The sequence below is a fragment of the Mastomys coucha genome, unplaced genomic scaffold, assembly GCF_008632895.1.
Source record: "Mastomys coucha isolate ucsf_1 unplaced genomic scaffold, UCSF_Mcou_1 pScaffold14, whole genome shotgun sequence".
NCBI classification, from domain to species: domain Eukaryota; kingdom Metazoa; phylum Chordata; class Mammalia; order Rodentia; family Muridae; genus Mastomys; species Mastomys coucha.
Window position 1 is genome coordinate 93,626,922 of NW_022196896.1, and position 23,638 is coordinate 93,650,559.

General features: G+C 36.3%; 1 long non-coding RNA gene across 1 annotated transcript in view; it reads right to left on the reverse strand.

Annotated features, from left to right (window-relative positions):
- Positions 1-11,545: 11,545 nt before the first annotated feature.
- The window catches only part of LOC116089211, a 13,286-nt gene continuing 1,193 nt past the window's right edge, over positions 11,546-23,638 (reverse strand). Inside the window, exons 2-3 of the long non-coding RNA XR_004118211.1 lie at positions 17,329-17,427; positions 11,546-12,344 (exon numbers count right to left, since the gene is read on the reverse strand). This is a non-coding gene — a long non-coding RNA (uncharacterized LOC116089211). The remainder of the gene's footprint in view (positions 12,345-17,328; positions 17,428-23,638) is intronic.

Genomic DNA, 23,638 nt, shown 5'->3' on the forward strand with positions numbered 1-23,638 from the left:
TAATGTTCTAAAGTTTTATCACCCTCTACTTCCCAAGATTATTTTTGCCCCTTCTAAGTAGGACTGAATTATGCTCACATTGATCTTCCTTCTTCTTGAGCTTCATATGGTCTGTGAATTGCATCTTGGGTATTCCGAGCTTTTGGGCTAACATCCACTTATCAGTGAGTACATACCATGTGTGTTCTTTTGTGAATGAGTTACCTCACTCAGGATGATATTTTCTAGATCCATCCATTTGCCTGCAAATTTCGTGAAGTCATTGTTTTTAATAGATGAGTAGTACTCCATTGTGTAAATGTACCACATGTTCTGTATCCATTTCTCTGTTGAAGGACATCTGGGTTCTTTCCAGCTTCTGCCTATTATAAATAAGACTGCCATGAACATAGTGGAGTATGTGTCCTTGCTATATGTTACAGAATCTTTTGGGTATATGCCCTGGCATGGTATACCTGGGTACTCAGGTAGTACTATGTCCAGTTTTCTGAGGAACCGCCAGAGTGATTTCCAGAGCAGTTGTACCAGCTTGCCATCCAACCAACAAAGGAGGAGTATTCCTCTTTCTTCACATCCTCCCCACTATCTACTGTCATCTGAGTTATTGATATTAGCCATTCTGATTGGTGTGAGATGGAATCTCAGGGTCATTTTGATTTGCATTTCCCTAATAACTAAGAATGTTGAACATTTCTTTAGGTGCTTCTCAGCCATTTGATATTCCTCAGTTGAGAATTCTTTGTTTAGCTCTGTACCCCATTTTTAATAGGGTTATTTGTTTCTCTGGGGCCTAAGTTCTTGAGTTCTTTGTATATATTGGATATTAGCCCTCTATCAGATGTAGGATTAGTAAAGGCCTTTTCCCACTCTGTTGGCTACCATTTTGTCCTATTGATAGTTTCCTTTCTCAATAATGTGCTTAAGTAATATGAGTTTAATCAAAATACCAGCAAGATTTTGCAGTTTAATGAGCATTATGAACCAAAATTCAATCCGAAAGTGTGAAGAGGAGCAAATACTGAAAAATTCAAGTGTGGTGAGTAATTGTCTTGAGGAGGAGTTCATACAACCTTCTAGGATAAAGAGGATGTAAGAAAATGCAGTCCATGGAAACAGGACATTTTAAGGAGATTAGTAATACATTGCAAGTATTTATAATCTGATAGTCTCATTATTACAAATAACAAGGACAAATAATATTTAAAATGTTAAATTATGCTAAGATAATTAACTTTTTGAAATTATTTTAAATAAGATCCTAAACTCACTTCTTATTTTAAAATTAATTTCCAGTGCTTTGTTATTACAAGTTCTAAAAATAGTTTAGTATTCATTTAACCTCAGAAAGAGCTAATGGTTTATTTTATTATAATCTATAAAGCTATATATAAAGCAAAAGAAAATGGTGAACTAGAAAGAAGAATAAACAGTGTGTACAAATAGAGGATAAAGATAATAAAGAGAATATATTTATAACACAAATAAGGATAGTAATTATTTTTACTTTATCAAATATTCTTGCAAGTCAAATTAGTCCTTTAATGGTTTGATGCATATCTTAGTAAAGAAGTCAGTAGCAATCTTAATAAACTAATTGATGCTATTTAATAGATGGATGGTCATGAAATATTTTTAACAGTATACACCTGGTTGAAATAAGAGTAATTAACTTCTAAGATAATTAAAAATCTGCAATACATACATTTTATAAATTTATGAGATATACACAGAATATATATATTTATGAGATATGGTTCTTGCCATAACAAACACAGTACTTTTCATTATACAAATAAATAGATGTTTAATTGAGAAATCTAGTAGATTAAGCCTGAAGAAAAATCTGAGGAATGGCTTTAGTGACCTAGGACGTCATGCTTTGCCAGAATCTTTCTAATATTCATGTCTGAAACAATGTTAGTGAAGCCTGGCTTTGGATAGAATCATTGAAGATGAAACAACTCAAATAGAATAGTGAGAAAATATTCTCTTCATGAACTGAAATTCAACAACTAAGAAATAGTTAGATGCATTTGCCAATAATGAGTAGCACTGTCAAGTGTTCCTCATGTCTTACAGAATGTATTATGATTTTTCATTACCTAAGGCCATCTTGACTACTACTAAATGCTATAAATGTTATCATTTCAGCCCCTACACTGAGGCATCAAGGACAGGACCAAGAGCCTCTCCTCCCATTGATGCCAGATAAGGCTATCCTCTGCTACATATATGACTGGAGCCATAAGTCCCACCATGTGTACTCTTCGGTTGGTGGTTTAGTCCCTGGGAGCTCTGGGGGGGCAGTTGGTTGATATTGTTGTTCCTCCTATGGGGCTGCAAACCCCTTCAGCTCCTTCAGTCCTTCCCCTTACTTCTCCATTGGGATCCCAGTGCTCAGTCCGATGGTTGGCGGTGAGCATCCACATTACGTTGCATCTTACATACATTTAATAACTGTATTTTCATTGTAAAAATTATTTCATTGTCAAATTCTTAACTCAAATGTAAATATTTGGAGTAGAATTGTAGTCGTCTGTGAAACTTGTATGCATCTGTGTGCATGTGTTTGCAGTTATGGGCAACGGCTTGTATGTACAAGTTCAGGAGTCAATGTTGACTGTCTTCCTCTAGGACTCTCTACCTCATTGTTTTTAACTTTTTATTGTTTGAGAATTTTATACATGCAAACAATGTGTTTTGATCAAATCCATCCCACATTGTATTTTTGGTTGCAACTATGAGCAAGTGTCTGAAAGTCTACCTATCTCCAAGCTTCTTCACACTAGGATGATAGAGGAACATTGTGCCCAGCTCCTTATGCCAGTGCTCCAGATTAGAATTTAGCTCCTCGTGTTTGCACAGAAACACTTTACCCACTAACACATTTCTCCATATATATTTTTATTCTTTTATGCAGATTTTATTCATACTTTAATGATATTTGCTCTGAGGATATTCTTATAATGTTTATTTTTTTATAGGCAATGAACATATACCCAAAATACCAAAAATTATGTTTGCTGGCGTGTGTTTTTGCTTGTTTTGATTTTTACAAATTTTTATGTTATTTTAATTATTGCCATATAAATCCCCTATATTACAATAATTTTAAAAATAGGTGATATTTCAACATGTGATACATATTGACTGATATTTACATCTGGATTTCTTTATATTGACGAGTTCAAGAGTGTATGAACAAACGTGAGTTGACAGTAATCTACAGAGCCGGAAGTAATGGGATTTTTATAGACTGAACACCCTTAGAAATTTCACTCACTCCCAACCTTGATGAACTGTCATAATAATTGATTGTATTAACGGAAATAAATAGCCAAATTTGCTTTGCCTTCACAATGACCCTGTTCCATCTGACACGGATGAGGAATAAGGTTACTTCACACTGCCCCAGTCAGGTCAAGGCTCAGGAAAAGCCTTGGCTCGTGCCTTTAATTCAATCCCTCAGACAAGAGGATGAATCAGTATTGTCAGTGTCTCTTTGGTGTGGGTACCAAATAACCTTGCTTCACTTCCGTGTTTCTCCGGGAGAAGGCTTTTGGCAGTACACTGCTTACTTTCAGTTACGGAAGTTACACAGTTCAAAGAGGGAACAGTAATTACAAGCCATTAAACTCAGAAGGCCACCCGCACAAATGATCATTGTGAAGAGGACACAGCCTTCAAGCTCAGTGAAGAATGATTACCAGAGCATTTTAGTGGCGCGCTGGTGAAAGGGAGGAAGACATGGCTCAGGGAAGGTGCTAAGGCAGCAAACGTCCAAAAACCACAGTTAGACACAGCAGTGGCTACATTGATTATGCCAGCAATGATTTAGTAGGGGTGCCTCACATTCGCCGTTACACAAAGTGCCATAATAGGTTTTTTAAAAAAATACTCTGTTCTATTTGCTGTGTCCAGCTTAAACCACAGAGGTGTCACTTAACACCGGCACTCCATATTGGATTCAGGAAAACATCTAGCCCCTTGGAACTGGAGTCCTTTTCTCCTGTGGCTCTGGATTCAGTGCTTGAAGAAATATGTTTTCTCCTTTGCCAGACCGTGACTCTCTTTTGTTTAGAATACATCTTAAAACTCACCCCTCCCAGAACCTTTCCTGATTAATTGCATCCAATTACTTGTATTCAGCATCTTCCCTCTGTAAATGCTGCATTAAATTATATTTCTGACATGTTCATTTGAGAGGAGCTTTAAAATATAAATATATAATCTTACCTTCAACTGGCATGGATCATAATATACGTCTAGATGATAAGGGCATAGCCACCTTTATTGCAAGATTATTAACTGTCACTAAGCTAAGACTTTTATTTCTTTTAATTTTTTTCATCACCCGACAAAAGCGAGGTTAGAAAATTCTTTGGCCACTAGGGGGCATTTACTTCTGATTAAAAAATGAGAAGAAAATGATCACGATACTCTGTGTTTTGCTTTACCTTTTTTTCTCTAAAAAAGGTTAGGGTTAGCATTTTTGTTTTTTAAACTCTTGCTGACACTGTTCTCTACATAATGTATTTCACAAGAGGCAAAAGAGTCTAAAGACCCACCTCTCTCTCAAGCCAGATTCTGCTTTACTTCATCCAGAGAGCACGACTTAGGATGATAATATTTGTTTATTTGACAGAGTTAAGCAGGGCACACAAAATGCTAGCAAATTTTGGATTGTCAAATGTGGCATTTTCTACTGTCTCCTACCAAGGCTTTTAGCTTCTTTTTAATGGGCTCCATCCGTTGCTAAGAGATTGTTCTTTGACTAGGTGTGATATCTATACGTTTCTGTGTGTACAAGGGAGAATATTTAGAATGTAGTTTGGAATTACACTGTTTTCATAAAGTAGAGGTTGTAGGTTCTTCAAGATCCATCCATGACTTTGCTAGCTTCAGGTATTTGGCTAGGACTTCAGTACTAGACATGGTTTCCTGCTTATTGAGAGGGAATTCTGACCAGTCACAGAGCTGTTGGTTACTATCAGGTATGCATGCCATTATTTTATTTTTTAGGAATATTGTGACTTGATGGTAATTGTTTTAATTAACATACAACCAACATAACTATGTAAACAAGACCTGAACAAGGCTGGTAGCAACAGATATTCTAACAGGGAAGGATGAATCTCACAGGACTCCAACCCTGGACAAAGAATTGAAGGTGACTAAGGAACGCTGAGAATGGGAGAAGTAGTCTTCCCACAGAAGAGCCCTTTTCCAATTGGTTATGTAACACCATGTTGCCATCCCTGAAATCAAATACGTACAAGTAACATTAGGGGGACAAGAAGGTTATATTTATATATTTAGGAAAAAATACATATTAGCAATTAAAATAATAAGAGGGCATAAATTTAAGAGAGAGCTGCAGTTGGTAGGTTCATAGAAGGGGTTGAAGGAAAAGGAAATACATTTTAATTTTAAAATTGCAAATTATGTGCATACACACACACACATACACACACTCACACGCACACATATACATGCCATTCTTAATCCTAAGCCCTTAGGACTTCAGAGTAAAACCTGGCCTATTCCTCTGTTCTGCAACACTGTTGTTTATGCAAAGGTACAGATTCCATTAGTGGGTAGGATTTAAAAAAATCTAACAGTCCAAGTGGTTAACACTTCGAGTGTCCCATCACTGCTATAACAAAAGACTTGATGGCTGAAAGAACAACAACAGACTACCTGATAAGGGCTGAACCTTCTCCAGTAAAACTAAGAATTTTTCCTGGATCATTTCTTCAAAGTTCACAGAATTGCATCTTCCTTCAATCATCACATTGCCCTCTTTTGCTCTTTACATAGTGCAATATCTCTTTATTCCCCTTTTCTAAGAAAGCTGAAGCTATACCTCATAGCATAGGTTAATTTCATTATTTCGAGAGCCTTAGCTTTTGAATCTACATCTACAAAGTCCACTTTACCATCACCATCATATGATAATATTTTTCAAGTCCAGTATTTAAGAAGTCAGGATCATTATCTAGTCTGGCATCCTAATTAACACTGCACTTTTCTGCCCTCTTTTTAACTTTTGAATAATCACAGGTAATTCAGGACATCATGATGGTGACATTGGCAGGTTTTTAAGCACCTGGTAGGGACTTATTTGGGAATTTATTGGAATTATTTATAGGGTGCCGTCCCATGAGGCTGTTTCAGCTATATAAGCTGGAATCCTGAAGAAGCAGGTTCCCATGGATGTTCTGGCAAGTTAGTGCAAGCAGGAAAAGAATGAACAAACCTTCCTTCTTCCATTGTCTTATGTAAGTATCCAGTAGAAGGCTTGGTCCAGATTAAAGGTGTGCCTCTAGATCTGAATTAAAGGTATCCGTCTTCCAGTCTCAAGATCTAGATTTAAAACTTGTGTCTTCCAGCCTCAAGATCTGGGTCACAGGTGTGCCCTCCATTTCTGAATTGTAGTTCATTCTGGATACAGTCAAGTTGGCAACTGAGAATTAGCCATCACCGTGGTATCAGCTGGATTTCTTGCCTTCATCTTTGACAATCTTCCTTTTCTTTTCCTTTCTTTTCTTTTCTTTTCTTTTCTTTTCTTTATTTCATTCACTAAATTTGCAGCTTTTTTGGGAAGTCTTCTAAACGTTACTCTCCTTCCTCAGTAGAGTAGTTGGAATATACATTGTTGTTTAGAGGGATGGGGACTACCTTTCAAGATCCTTCATACCACCCTACTTACAGAGCTACCAGAAAGTATTTGGGGAAAACAGTCAGTGCTCGGTATTTGCTAAAAATCATGAAGATATTATTTACTATGTATAAAAAGGGTGATGGGGAAATGTTATCTCCAAGATAAACAATTACACAGCTGTAGATATAAAATTTAAACTGTGTGACAGAGAAAATGGAAGGTATAGAAGTTGAGTCAAATGCCCACAGCTCTTTAGTCTGTCAAATGTGAAGCATGTACATGCTGACTCTAGTGACAGCTATATTTCAACTGAAAAAATGCAAGAGAGGATATTGAGTATATAGTGAACATCAATGTAGCTAAACATTTTGTTTACTAAAGCCTCAGAGTCTACACTTAAGATCTAAAAGTTGTTTTCAGGGTGTGAAGATTTTCTAAATTTATTATATATAGAAATATTCTGACTCTTAGAAAATAGAATCTTACAGCAAACTCCCTTTTCCTTTGGCTTGTACAATCTTTCTGCCCTCTCTTCTGCAATGATCCCTGAGCCTTATGTGTAGGAGTTGTACTGTAGCTTTGTCTATTGGGACTATGCTTCACAACTCTGCATTTTGATTCATTTGGTTTTATTTTATTTCTTTATTTTTTTTGTAATGGTCTTCACCTGTTTCAGAAAGTGGTTTCCTTGATGCAGATGTGAGAACTATGCTTCTCTGTGGCTATAAGAAAAAGTATTTAGGGTGTAGTTAGTGTTTGTGTCAGTTTAGTAAAGTGTCAGTTGAAGTTGCTTCTCCAAGATCCATGACTTCATTAGCCATTGGGCAGTTGGCTAGGATTCTGGTACCAGATACAATGACTCTTCTTTTGACTAAGTAGAGTATTAAGTTCATGTAGAGAGCTGTTAGTTATGGCCAACATAAGCATGCCACTACCAAACCTTTAGGATTATTATGCCATGCTGGTCCTTAAAACGCATCCTTAAAAGGACCAGCATGACATAATAATAGGTGCCATAGCTGGGTAGCACTATTGTTTGCTTCCCTCTGCCAACTTGCATGGTACTTTAAGGTACCATGAGAGCTTGTCCTCAGAAATGAGGCATTGAGGTCAGTTCCAACTTATCGGTCTCTGAGCCCTGTGTCTGAAGTGCATGGTGTCTTCATAATTAGTGATTTAAGACCTTCTACCTCAGGAGTGGGGACAGACAATGAAGAACAATATCAATAGCATGTAAACTTTTAGGGAACTCTTAGAGAACCCTGACCAGCAACTCAAAAGAGAGCTTCTTATGCCTGGTGTCAGAGTTTTTGTTTGATAGTCCTTGGCTCTTGGAGGGACCATTGTTCAACCCAGGTGAGAAATTTTAATTTAAACTATATATGTATGTATATTTATATACCAACTTATGTCATAGGTATTTTTAGGTAATTAATACTATGATTCATTATGACTTTCTCAGACATCTTTACTGTTATTTTTACCTGCCTATCGCCTTTGTTTGTATGTCTTCCCTCTTCCTCCTTAATTAGATCCACCCCACCTTCCCCATTTCCCCATCAGATCACTAGTACTCTACTATTCTCTCTATTGCTCGCCAGCATCTCCACACCCTGGCAATAAATCCTTTATACTTTCCTGGTTGGCATACCAGTTTAAAGTTAGAAAAGAAAACATAGCTCTCAACTCTATTTCTTCCCAGCTATGCCACTAAAATCCCAAAGGTTATAGATTATACAATAGAAAAGTAAAATTTTGTATCTTTGAAAAATATTTTCTCATTTAAGCTTCAAGGAAAATATGAGAAAAATATAGTACCACTTTGAGTTCTATTCTTCTAGTGGTACCCAGTGACACTCCACTGAAGAAAACTATTTTCCCTTTCCCATTGGATACCAACTGCATATAGCTCCTTAATTCGGGGTAGAACTTTCTGTTCACTTCCCTTTTCTGTGCTGGGATTTTTTTCTGGTTTCTCTCTGTATACGTCTTGTGCACACTGTTACAGTCTCTGTGTGTTCAAATGTGCTGACTTCTTTTTTGATTTGATCACTTTCTAAAGGTAGTCCAACTTTTAAGCCAGATAAAAGAAACCAGCTCCTCTCCCAACCCCTGTCCCCCACCTATCATTTCCTAAACCCTCTAGTGATCTTGAGTATGAGGAGACTCCAGTAATATAATCTGATTTCTCCAATCTGCTAAATTCAAATATTACACACAGACACACACACACACACACACACACACACACACACACACACACACACACACACACACAGTTTTTGGATGTGAATATCTGAGTTGTTAACATGAAATTCCCATTCCATATTCCTATTTCAACATTTGAAGCAATCATACCTTCTTTTTGGATGTGCCTCTTGTTAGATCTATTTAATAACAACTAAGTTTCTGGTAGGAGTAAATAAAATCGGAATATACAATTACTTCATCCCTGATCAGATAGCAAAGACTGGTGTAATTCTACAAAAACTTTTAACTTTAGTATCTGTGTGGAATTCATAAAGAATGTAAGATGGGTAATGACTATGATTTATTCTCTGAAGCAGATGTAGTTAGCTGGAGACAATGTAAAAATAAACAGTTTAAAGTCAGAAAAGAAAAGAAAATGTAACTCTTGATTCTATTGCTTGCTAGCTAACCCACTAAAAGCTCAAAGGGCATAGATCAGACAGTCAAAAAGGAGAATTGTGCATCTTTGAAAATTGTTCTATAATGAATGATGTAAACTTTCCAATTTGTTTTGTCATTTAAGCTTCAAGGAAAATATGAGAAAAATAGAGGACCACTTTGAATTCTATTCTTCTTTGGTATCGTATAAGGTATGGTCAAGGTTTTCTAATGTACTTTGTGTGGAAAATAAGACTGGACAATTTTAACATTCATAAGCTGGTCGACTCTAGGGAAGCAAATCTGAAATGTATTCTATGTGCTGCAAGGATTTTAAAGGACTTTGCTTTCCTTTAGTACCACAAAGCTTTCCTTCTTGACTAGAGCAGTTTGGCTTGAGTCTGTAAGCTTTGTGTCAAACAATCTGGGGCAAACATCATATAGTTGGTGAAAGTGTTTTATTTAGAGGGTTGCACAAAGCATTGCTAAGTCTCTGGCCACTGCATTTTCCTCTATTCTATGCAAAAGCATCTTGAATCTTTATAATAATTATGTGAAGTTGCTCTATTTCCTTCCTTCCTCTCAGAAATCCTTCATAACTGTCCAATTGAAAAGAATAAATTGGTTTCAGAAAATGTTTCCTTCCTTTAAAAAAAAAAGCCACCATACTTTTAACCTCTATTTATTTATTTTGTCTGTGTAGAGAGGAGAGGGTGGATGTGACATGTGTAGAGGTCAGAGGAAAACTTGCAAGAATCTATTTTCTCTTTTCAGTATGTGGGTTCTGTGGATGAAACTCTGGTCATCAGTTTTAGTGGCAAGCACCTTTATTCATGAGCCATCTTGCTGGCTCCCTGACTTCCTGAGCCCTCTTCCAGAACCCTTTAACATTATCATTTTTACTATATACAGTATGTGTCAGTGTACTGGCTGGTTTTGTGTGTCAACTTGACACAAGCTGGAGTTATCACAGAAAAAGTAGTTTCCCATGAGGAAATACCTCCATGAGATCCAACTGTAAGACATTTTCTTAATTAGTGATCAAGGGTGGAAGGAAACATTGTGGGTGGTGCCATCCCTGGGCTGGTAGTCCTGGTTTCTATAAGAAAGCAGGCTGAGCAAGCCAGGGGAAGCAAGCCAGTAAGTAACATCCCTCCATGGCCTCTGCAACTGCTCCTGCTTCCTGCAAACTGATCTGCTTGATTTCTAGTCCTGACTTCCTTTGGTGATGAACAGCAGTATGGAACAGAAAGCTGAATAAATCCTTTCCTACCCAACTTGCTTCTTGTTCATGATGTTTGTGCAGGAACAGAAATCCCGACTAAGACAGTCAGGGAGGGTTCACAAAGCTCCTCTAGCTAAGGAGCTATTAGCATATGACAGTTATTAGGGGGCGGTGAGTCAAGATTTTTGTTTTGTATTGCATTGTTTTTTAGTACAGCCCCTGATAGATTGCTGGGTTTTAACAATGTATTTTTTAGACTCTACCTAAAACTATGCAAATTGAAGAACCCATGAAGCAAGTAGCTATACAGATTATCCATATCAGACATAAATTCTCAGATAGCTTCAATATTTCTGAAAAATACAAAAATCTAGATTAGGTGACTAAACATGTAAAAATATTGTCGAAAACTGAAACTAGGTTGTCCCAAAGCCGAGCTCTGTAATTAGCGGCCAGTGTAAGTGGTTTATGTGAATGCAAAACTCCTGCTCATGGCCAAGGCTACTTTTTGCTTAATATGCCCATTTCATTTCATAATTTAACAGTGCTCTGGGTCCTGCATGTGGAGCTAATGAGAGCATTTTCCTTGTGGCCTCCTTTGTGCCTCATATTATCCACTCGAGGCACGCCATAAAGGTCCAGAACATGCAGCTGAATATCACATCAGCTGTGTTTTATATCCAGAAATACCATAGGACAAACTTTACCACACATTTTATGCTCAATGTGGCTAATTGAATTCAAAATAGACTCACGAGTCATAGCTGAAACGCTTTTACTTCCCAAGTAAAAGATGAAACCAAAAATTTGATAGTCTCAACCTAATCTTTCTTGAAATTTAGTCGGGTGACAAGAAATAAGCTCCTCAGATTTGCTTTATTTGCAAAGAGTTTTTAAGAGGACAGAGGTTGGTTTTTCTCTACTCCCTGGTTTTGAAAAGAATAAAAGTATAGTTACTTCAGAAATGTATTTTGAGGGGAGACTAACAATCTCATAAACTCATAGCAACAGTCAATGACAAAGATAGGTGGTGATTGAATTGCTGTGTAGCTTTATGTTAATGGAAAAGAGTTTATCTATAAAATAATGACAATTGGAGACTTCTGTGTTGTCACATAGAGCAGAGCACTCTATTATGATCCTCATCCATACATCACATTAGAATTTTATTGCCTCTACAAATTCCTGGTGTTTGCTTAGTAAATCTCTTCTCTCCAGATTTCAGCTTTAAGTATTTGTTTTAATTACTTGTTTTCTAATCTGTTTGCTCCTCTTTTGGATCCTCTGTCATTAATTAAACATATCTACACCTTTCTATTCCTGAAATACAGTTCCTGAGACATTATCTTTTTTTTCTCTCTCTCTAGTCGCATAATAAAAGAACTTACTTGGTCTTCCCTGCAAAACAATATTGAGTGCCAAGGCTTGATGTATCGTCTTGTTCTGCTTCATTGTCTACTAATATGATAAACTTCTTCCAGCCTTGAGATAAGATGGAAGAAAAATGAAAGTTCTGGAAACACGAGAACACTTGGGAGTATAAAAAGCCATGTCAGAATTTAAAACATAGACAGAAAGGGCTTAGCTCTGTTGGAGAACAGAGAGAAATAAATATTGTTCAGCGGAAATACAGAAACACCGGGTGAAATGTGTGCTGCGACTCTTAGGAAGAGATGCTTCCTGAATTGAAGCAACTTGACAAGTTTCATCCTCTTCTCTTACTGTGAGCCTCAATGTCAGCAGCCATCATAGAAACATCCTATCTTTGTTCTTCTGGGTTTTGTTTCTTTAAAATCTCTCCACGGGGCATAATTTAGATGAAATAATCTTTTAAAAATGAGAAAAAAAAAGATTCAGTCTACCCATCAACACCATTCCTGACCACCTAATACGTCAACTTACATTTAAAACTCCACACCTGTGGGAGGAATAATCTAGAAATTTCACCTGAATTTCAAACGTATTGGCCTTTCCAGTTCAGGAAAGGTCCAAGGTAGGGGGTTGTGTACTTGTCTGTTCCCAGAGGAAGCTACTTGCTTTCTTTCCCCAGCATCTGACTCCTGGTTATTCACTCTGTTCACACTCACACTTTGCTTAAGCATCCGCATGATGCTGTGTCTCTATAAATCACAGAAGCCAGAGGTAAGGTGGGAGGTTTGCAGCTATCCTGAACTACATGGCAGAGAAAACAAAACAACATATTAAAAAAGAAGTTTAAGAAAATAAAGATAACTTTGGATTTATCACCATTCAATCTGTAGTCTTTCAACTATATGGTGGTACAGAGTGAAAGAATGGTCGTGTTAATTTTCTGTACACCCTGAACAATGATCTCTGCTCAAACCATAGAGACTATAGTATACTGTGTTTATAATCTGTGATGTTGGTAGGATAGATGCACTAAAAGCATTTTTTAGATTTACCATATTTTGCCTGAACAAGCTTGATTAATATAGAAATTCATTGGAAATCAAGTAGAATCTATAATAAAATAATGTGATCTGGTTAATGCCAAAGTTACTGACCTCACTTAAGTCAACTTCATCACTCAAAGTTGTCTCGGTAATAAATGTATGTTCACATTATTATTATTATTGTTATTATTATTATTATTGTTATTATTATTATTTTTATTATTATATGAGTTAAATATAAACACAAGAATCCATGATTTTGAGAGGGAAAGCTGGAGATTTGGATCATCAGTTAAGAGAGAGTATTGCTCTTGAAGATGACAGAGGACCAGTTCCCAGCACCCACACCTCATAGATGAAAACCACCCATGACTCCAGCTCCAGAGAGACAGAACACTCTGCTCTCTGGGAGCTCCTACACCCACTACGTGCACATACTCTGGCAACACATACATATAATTTAAAATAAAGCTAAATCTTTAAAAACCATCTCCTAGGCAAGGGATCATTGCACATGCCATTAGTCCCAGCAGGTAGGAAGCAGAGGCAGGCAAGCTCAAGGCTGATGGCATCTACAGAGCAAGTTGCAGATCAGTCAGGGCTACACTGGGTCTCCAGGCAAAGGCAAGGAGACTTCAGAGGGATAGGTTCTTTTGCGGGACTGTGGGGAGTATAGAAAGAGGCTTTTACTTTTTAGCAAAAAAGCAAGCAAACAAACAAACAAACAAAAACAGATACAAAAGGACCCTTTTCTGTTTGTCCAATACTCGCATATTTTGTCCTGTATACCTCTGAATTTTCTTTTTCTTTTCTTTTCTTTTTCTTTTTTTTTCTGAGACAGGGTTTCTTTGTGTAGCCCCTGGCTGTCCTGGAACTCACTCTGTAGACCAGGCTGGCCTCAAACTCAGAAATCCACCTGCCTCTGCCTCCCAAGGGCTGGGATTAAAGGTGTGCGCCACCACTGCCTGGCTAACCTCTAAATTTTCTAGGACAGAAATTACCAAATTATATCCATAGACTAACTCTAGCTTATCACTATTTCTTTTATTTTTCCATAAATAATATTTTATATTTATTCTTTGAAAATTTCACATATTTATACAATGTATCTTAGTCCTAGCTAGTCCCTTCCTCCCAATCAGTCTTCCTACATTCCTTAACACATCTCTTTCCCAACTTGGAAGACCATCATGAAGATCCATAAAACTGGTCAGCTAATGCCAATCATTTTTATTTTCAGTCTATTGCTAATTTTATATCACATATAATTAAAGCTTTTGATGAATTTTTAGCTATTAGTGTGTTCATTTTTAAAATATTATAACTAGGGTTTTTGTCCACCCTGAAGCAATTTTAGGTAGTAATATAATTGTGCAGGAGTTAAGACTTTCCTCAGATGTAAATAAATTTCATAAAGCAAACTGTTGTGGGCTGCAAGATGGCTTTGTGGTTAAGAATATGTACTGCTCTTGCAAAGGACCAGACTTTGTGTCCCAGAAGATGTGATTTACAAGTCCCTGTAACTTGGGATCCATGGGATCTCATGTCCTAGTCTGGTTTCCATACCCATCAACATGCACAAATGCACACACAAATGTACATGTATACAAATATATATACATATATATATATCCTTATATATATATCTTTATATATATATCTTTATATATATATATATATATATATATGTATATATATATATTTTCAATGTTTTCCACTGCTTTAATTCCTTTCCCTAACTTTTCCTAGTTGGATTTTTTTATAAACTTACCTGTGACTAACATTCTAATTTTTTTAAAAGAATTCCTGCTTCATAAATTTTGTAATATATTTGGTGACCAACAAAAAATGGCTGTTTTTGTGTATCAACTTGGCACAAGTTAGAGTCATCACAGAGAAAGAAATCTCAGTTGAGGAAATGCCTCTATGAGATTCATCTGGAAAACATTTTCTCAATTAGTGATCAATGCGGGGAGGACCCCCCTCAATGTGTCTGTTGCCATCCCTGGGCCAGTGATTCTGGGTTCTATAAGAAAGAGGCTGAGCAAGATATGTGAAGCAAACCTATAAGCAGCACCCCTCTATGGTCTCTGTATCAGTTCCTGCCTTCAGGTTCTAGCCCTGTTGAGTTTCAGTTCTGACTTTCTCCAATGATGGACTATGAGCTGGGGTTATAAACCAAATAAACTCTCTTGTTCCCAACTTGCCTTTTGGTCTTGGTGTTTCATTGCAGTAATGGGAACCATGACTAAGATACCTCCTTGTAACTTTGTCCTGTTGTAGTATGCACACAGAGTTCTACTTTTATAATTTTATTTATTTTTAATGTTTCTGCATCCTCTACTGTATTATAGTCTAGTGAGCTAAACTGTTCTTTAACATGTTGTCATATATATTTTTAATTCTCTTCTACTCATTTCCCTAAATTATTCACTATCAATATCTTCATAGACAAAAATGACAATCTCAAAATCTTATCTTCAAGGGGTTTGTATTGTATTGTAAGAAAGCCAAGGAACTTTGCCAACTCATTAAAGAGAGCAAAGGCTATGGTAGATGTCTTGGTTTTGAGATGGCCTGTTCAGGGCTCCCAGGAATTTATCTCCAGGAAACTTAGCCCCCAGAGTAGCAACATTAAATGGTAAAACTTCTCAGAATGGAGGCCTTGTCACAAGTGTTAGCATTTTGGTCATGCTGCTCTCAGAAGTACTCTTGCATGCATGAGACCCCAGTTCTCATGAAACTAAGTTATCAGGTAAAGAACAAGCCTGGCCTCTCTGGATTCTTATCTCATTAAAATATCCTGAGCATGTTTCTACCATTGTGATTTTATGCAGCATAAATCCCTCACCAGAAACTAAAACAAAAAAAAATGACTCAGAGTAAGCTTCTAATTTCTATATTTTCTTTAAAATATTGTTTCATACAATATACTTTCATCATGATTTTCCCTCCCTTAATTTCTGCCAGATTCTACCCACTTCCTTATCTAACCAAATTTATGTAATCTCTCTCTTTCTGACCCTATAAAAACCAGAAAAAAGACAAAAACAAAATTCAAATCAAAACAAACAAACAATAAGACATAAAGTGTAAAAGCAAAATAAAATGCAATAAAAAATCTCACAAACCAACTATGGAACTAGTTTTCTGTTGAAGAACTACTATACCTGGGCATGGGGTCTACTCAGAAGTGTGGTTGAGTTAGCCAGTAATACTTCATTGTAAAAAACTTCTGTTCATTTTGACAATAGGTATCAATTTCATTAGCATTTTGATTTGGGATGGGACCCTGTGTCTACTTCTATCTGTGTTGGTACCCTGTATATCTTGAAGCGGTGTAGATCCACAGTCTTTGTGTCTCTGATCACATCTGTGATCTGATCTGTGTCTCTGTGCCACAGTCTCTGTGAGTTCACATATTCATCAATCCTCTTGTGTATGTAAGACACCATTTCCTTAGAGTCATCTATCACCTCTGGCTCTCAGAATCTCTCTGCCACTTCTTCTGAACCCAAGAGGAAGAGTTTGATTAAGATGTTCCATTTTAGACTGTGTGCTCCAAAGTCTTTCATGCTCTACACATTGTCTAGTTGTGGGTCTCTGTGTTAATTCCCATCTATTGTAAGCCGAAGCTTCTCTGATGAGGGTTAATCAAGGCACTGATCTATGGTTATAGTAATAAGTCACTAAAAATCATTTCTTGCTTTGCTTCTTTAGCATAAATAGTAGGTTTTCCCCTAATTTAGTCTCTGATTCTTGGCCAAATCATCAGTGTCATAACTATGTTTAATTTCATGGACTAGACCTTAACTTCAATTAAAAAATGATGATCACTCCTATAACATTTTTGCCATTATCCTGAAAATATCTTGTAATTGGATCACATAGTCACAGGGTTTGTAGCTAAGTGATATTGATGATTATTTTCCTCTTCCTGGAACATGCAGAGTACCTTCTAGCACTACAAATACTTGGTAGTAATGGTGAAACTTCTAGTTGGGCATGAGCTCAGTTTTCCATGTTTAATAATATATATAAATATTATCTTCAGCAATAGGTCATGCCATGAACTTTGAGTAATTTTTATGATAATAAAAATGGACCCAGAAAGATAAAGATGACATATCTTTACTCATTTGTGGTTCCCAGCACCGTCTACAAATATGAATATATAACATGTAGTAACTATACCTACCAGGAAAGTAGAGGTGGGTGGAGGTAGAATAACAATGGGAATAGCAAGGTACAAGTGATAGTAAGGGAAGATGGGAAATAGGGGGTAGGGTTTTTACTTAGTGAGGGGAGAGTGTCTTAGTCATTGTTCTATTGCTGTAAAGCAACACATGTCCACAGCAACTCTTATAAATGAAAGTATTTAACTGGGGCTCACTTACAAGTTCAGAGGTTAAATCCATTATTATCATGGTGGAAAATATGGTGGCATACAGATAGACATGGTACTGAAGAAGGATCGGAGACTTCCACATCCAGATCTGCATGTAGCAAGAAGACAGAGAGAGATTCTGAACTTGACATAAGCTTTTGAAAGTTCAAGGCCCACCCCCAGGGACACACTTCCTCAAACAAGGCCACACCTCAAAGTCCCTCCAAATAGTGCCAGACCATTGTGACCAAGCATTAAACCCTATCCTCATAGGAGGGGAGCATTATCATTTAACCTGTTACAGAGATGAATACTGAAGGGAAAAACAGCAGAAGGATATCTGAAAAAGCCATGTCTTTACATTATTCTATATTATCTATCTATCATCTATCCAAATACACTGAGAATGATATACATATATAGATTAAAAATAATTTTTATATCTCTGATGACAGTGTTCCCTTCAAGAGCCATAGACTAAGAAAAACTCTAATATCAGGAATAAAAAGCTCTCTTTCCAGTGGCTGTTGAGGATTGTCCCAAAATAATTTCAGTTATTGTTTTAGCATTGGTCATCTCCTTGAGGTGGAAGGTAAGTCCCTATTGCTGAAAGTATTTAATTGGGGCTCACTTACAAGTTCAGAGGTTAAATCCATTATTATCATGGTGGAAAATATGGTATGAATTTACACATACAACCCAGAAGATCTGAGATAGTTCTGGCTTGACAGCGTCCTGCCTGAGGACTAGCTTTCAGGATACTAGAAGGAACCATGCAAGCTTCCAAAGGATGGAGACAAAGAGTAGTCCTACCCAGCTATGACACTTGGAAACCACCACAATGAACAGTATGGCACACCTTAATAGTGCAATAGTGTAGTATATACTTTGATGATAACCAACAGCTCTCCAACACAGAAACTAAAACCTATAGGGAACTGGAATAGGGGCAAAAAATAAATTCTACTAATCATCTCATTAGATTTATTGAATCACATATCCTAATAGTATGATAGAAAGAAAGTCTATACATTTACAAGGTGATTCTTGTTTATCTAGTTTCTACTGTTGTGCTAGCCATGGACTTAGCTAAATAGTATGTGAACACACACACACACACACACACACACACACACACACACACACACACCTCTATAGTAAGAACAGGGCATATAGGGAGTGAAAGAACATTTTGAAGTGAGATGTTGTACATGCTGGAGCCATCATCTAGACATAGGGATTTGGAGATCTGCTTGTAGTACACAATAGAAATGTGCAGATTTATGAAAAAAAACATCGTATTGAAAAACATAGAGATGAAGTACTCTGTGTACTTTGAAGATACATCTGACAAAGTATGAAAGGCATTTAAGGTGAAAGTTCAACACTCTAATGAGGTTAGCTGAGAAAGACCTAACAATCAGGGGTCTGCCTCTGATCATTTACTTGAAGACTATAAGATATCAGTTCTTGCCAAAATTCTATAGAGTCAATTATATCCATGTCCAAATATGAGCATACTAAATTTATGGAAAGTGACATTTTTATCCTAAAATTTAGATACAAATGTAGAGAATCCAAAATTGTCAAATGAATAGCCTGGGGAAGCAGAGAAAGTTAGAAACCTTGAATTTACTGGCCAACAGAAAAATGAATTTGGAGAGTCCCAGACCAATGAGAGACTCTGTTTCCCAAAAAGGAGGAAAATCTCAGAGTAGTAATATCCAAGGTTAGCTTATGATGGCAACATAAACCTGGACATACACATAATTAGCTATTACCTCTTTCCATTTATATGACTTTATGGAAAAAGCAAACACCTAGGTTCAAACATCCTGTGGATATTTGGAGTAGGAATATCAAGGATGGAGGTAACAAAAGTTTGAGGTGGTGAATATATATACACACATATATCTATGTATGTATGTACTCTTAAATATATTCAATATGTATATCTTGTTTTCAAGACAATTAGCTCTCTGTTTAAGAGGGAAGAATAGTATTCTATATAAACTTTTTCCAGTAGTCCTAAAACCAGAAAAAGAATTCTAATCTCTTGTGCATCAGAACTGTTTTTAGTTTACTGAAGCATCTCACTCCTCTGTCTTATACTCACTACCATACCATGTCTTATCTAGGGTTATGTGGCTATTCTGATGAAACTGGCTGTCTATTGTCCTCCATACGGGGAAACCATGAGTTAATTTGCTTCCTTTACTGTGCTCACTAAATGAGCATTTCATCAAATTGTCACCTTTCAATAAATTGACATTTCTTTTGAGAACAATTTCTCCTAAGGCTCTTGTGCGTATTCCCACTCTTGATGCCTTCTTTCTTTATTCTGTTTCTAGACAGCATTGAGTTTTCTCTTCGCTATCAAACCTGTTTCTTATAACATGTCTGAGGCCCTATCTGTCATCATCCCAATCATATACTTTTGTCAGGTTAATATTCTCAGGCAAGCTCTATAGGTACAAGTCTGGTTCTGGTATTAATTAAATTTTTTATCTCAAGAAATTTAATTTATTTCTGATTTCTTTTCATAAAGTGCACTCAGTTATTTAGGGAATAAATTTTTATTAAGCATTCATTGACTGGCAATGGTTCTAGGCCTTGTAATGATGGGATCAGATCTCTATGTTTTTTCACAGATTATTTTCTGGTGGTGGAAGGCACATCTGAAACAAGTACAAAATAACGTGAGAACAATAATGTTAGATCCTCATTAAGTTCTATGGAGAAACTATATTGAGATGGAATGGCACAAAATGCTCCTATAGATTGAGAAAAGAGAATTTGTTTAATTATTTTAGATTTGGTAAGTAGTCAAAAAGCTCTTCTGATTTTTTTGTGGGATCCACTAGAAGAATATGTTTGTCACAGTAGAGTCATGAGCAGATATGGGAAGAGTCATTCAAGGAGGTATACAGTAACTACAAATGTCTTGAGGTGTGAAAGAGTTTGATAGGAAGAAAGAAGATCAATGTGGCTGGAGTGGCAGGTGAATAAAATTACAGAGGGGAAGATGACAAGGAGCTCAGGGAGCTAGCCTCTGCTTGCCCAAGACCATCTGGAACACGAAGTGTGGCCATTTGACAGTTAACTGCAACAGAAAACAAATGGAGATGTGAAAGCTGTGTGCTTATCTATTCCATTTTGTCTATATAAAAATAACTCCAATAGAAAGTAATAATGAAAAGAAGTCAAAAATATTATTGATCACACTAACTATAAAATAAGTAGAGATGAGGTGGAGTCGTAGTAGTGGACATCCTGAAGAGTGTATAGATTTGAATGGTTTTCAGTGTTGATCCTTCATGCTTTGTTGTACAAAGGCAAATGAAGGTATCAGAAATTATGTATTATTTTTAATATATGGGCCCCAGCAGCTCAAGTGATGGTGACATAATTCCAATTAACTGAAAAAGGTTCAAAAGAAATCACTTTTATGAAGGGATTCTAGAATTTGCCTTTTCACACATTCAGTAATGAGCTACCTAAGAAATATTGAACTGGATTCTTGAGCATAAATGTATGAAAAGAAAAGTTGGATAGTAGATTCTTGAGTTCAGAAGAGCAGGTAAGACCTCTGAAATAAATTTGCAGCTATAGTAGGTACTGGATACTATATGGGCACAGAGCATAGGAAGGCATGAAACTGAGCCCTTTGGGCATTCAAAATATAGATTCTGACTGGGAAGGGCTGGGGAAGTTGAATACTACGAGAAATACATCAGCACACATGTCTAAAGGAGAATTCTACAAAAAGGAAGAACAATCAAATAGGTTCAATATATTATAAATGCAACAATGTATGTTTTAGGAGATCTCCACAAACACTGATTTACTGGAGAGCAAGGTGAAGTGGCAGCAGGATTTGCAAGGATATAATTGATTATGTCATTGTACCATGGAGGTACAAGAAATTGGAGGAACTGAGACAATGGGGAACAAGAACTTGCATAAGAACATGTATTAGGAAGGGAAAAGGTAGCAACTAGCATTGTTGGTGAGGTTGATAAACAACAAAACAGATATGCTGATATATCAAGGCAGAAAGCATGCTACCTTTGTGAAAAGACAAAATTACAGCAAATGATATAGATCTGGTTGGCTCTTATTTGCAATTCCTGAACCCAGGAAGCTCACCTTCTAGGATATAGAAGGTGAGCTCCTCCTGAATAACAACAGTTAAGTAGGAAAACAGAGGCAGAACAGCAGGAAAAGCTCACTCACTAAAGAAGGGTGCATTGTAAGGAAAAGATAGGGAGTGTCTGCCTCCTCATTGTTTCAGTCTGACTTATTCTATGGCATTTGGCATCAGGGATATCATTTAGATTTGGTCTAGTCTTTTGGAGTCTAGTACAGAATCTCAGTTCACAATAATGGTCTTTCCTGATTTTTTTTTTAAACAATGCAAATTCCGTGCATTATTTGTGCAATTAAGACAATGCCTTATATAAAATTATACTATAGCCTCCCTTTCTTCTTTGTGGTGATGGGGAATGTGGAATAGTGAAAAAAGGCATCTGGGATTTGAAAGCTTTGGGAGTGTGCTCATCTCTAAATTCATAAGGACATTCTTTGTCCAGGGAATTGACTCATCCAGTTCACAGTTTCTAATTAATGAAACTCTTGAGCTAGGTTAAAAGCTGCTATTGTCTAAAAAGACAAGAAAAGAAATTTACCTAAACTTCTTCTATTTTTCTTTATTTGTTCTGTACTAACTTTGCAGTGACATTTATGTAATTCTTACTTATATGCAAATTTATGTTAATAACATAGCTGATGCTTAGAATCTAAATTGACAGTGCAGTAAAAGCAATGTATCCTGATGAAAGCTTTGTTAATAATGGCTTTTCAGAAAGGAATCTTGAAATATCAATGGAGTTAGTCATAGATCCAGTGTGTTCAGTTCATGTTGATTTGGTCCATGGGGATTTTATTTTACATTCATTTGCCATCAATGAGCTTATAATAGATGTGAAGGAAGAGGTTTCTCAAAAAATATACTTTAAAAAAATTAATAGATACTACCCATTCCTGCCATTCAAAACTTTCTACTCTTTTTCTCCTTAAGTGGTTAGAGAAAAGTATAACTTAGTTTGACTTTGTCTTTATCAGGAGTAAGGTACCTTTGGAATTCTAAGAGTCTGTTCATATAATTAACTTTAAATCCTAGACCAAAAAGAACCTTTCAGAATATTTATTCCATAGGAACTGAATGTAATGTTTTTGTCTCAGTGATATGGGATGCAAAGATACTTTCATTTCAGTATTAATAGACACAAACCCGAGAAACAGAACCTGATATGCTAGACTGAATTGCTAATAGAAGATTCTGCTCAAAAACAGGGTGAAGGGACAGAGCTTAGGAAAGCAATAGAGGCAAAGGGCATGGAGCACAGGATTGATGAAGCAGAGACACCAACCTGCTTCAAATCAAGGGAAGACATAAGCTCTCTTCCTGGATTCTTGGAGTGGTCCAGGTTTTTGAAAGAGTGAATGAATGAAAGAATGAGAGACTGCAAACTTCCAGTCATAGTAAGATTTTAAAGAAAATATTTTTTTCTGGGTTTTAAGAAATACATTTTTGCAAGAAACAGATAAAAGACCAGCTCATTTTAAGGACCTGATTATTTTGCTCTGTGCCTTGTAGGTTTTGTTCCTGTAATAGGAGTAGAATAAAGGGCTAAAAGATAGGCACAAGCCATATGTTTTTGACAAGAAAGTGACTTGATTTAACCTTCATTTGTAATGAAACAAAAACTCAACGCTATAAACCTAGTAATGTGTTGACCCCAAAAGTAAGTACACCATCTATCTATCTATCTATCTATCTATCTATCTATCTATCTATCTATCTATCTGTGTGTATATGTACGTATATATGTACACTACATATATTATATATATATATACACTATAACACACATATATATTTATGTGTATATGATGTATAATTTTCTTTAGGTCATTGTCACTTGAAAATTAGGTGGGAGTTTTAAGAAGATATTAGTTTATAAAATCCTGGATACTAAATAAATAACAGATTTGATTTCCTCATTTGTATTTCCTTTCTTAATACATTTCTTAATGCACATTTGCTTTTATGACCACACACAATAGGCAGTGTCCTACTTGGTTGGTTTCTTTGTATATGTTATTGTAGTAGATGCAATGTTGTAATTAATGGTGGTCTTATCTGGTGAGTTTTTCCATCCTCCACCATTGCACTGCTGTGTGTCCTAAGCATGGAAACACATGCCTAGATTTGTATTTTCATTCTCTGGATTTCTTATCAAATGCATATATATATA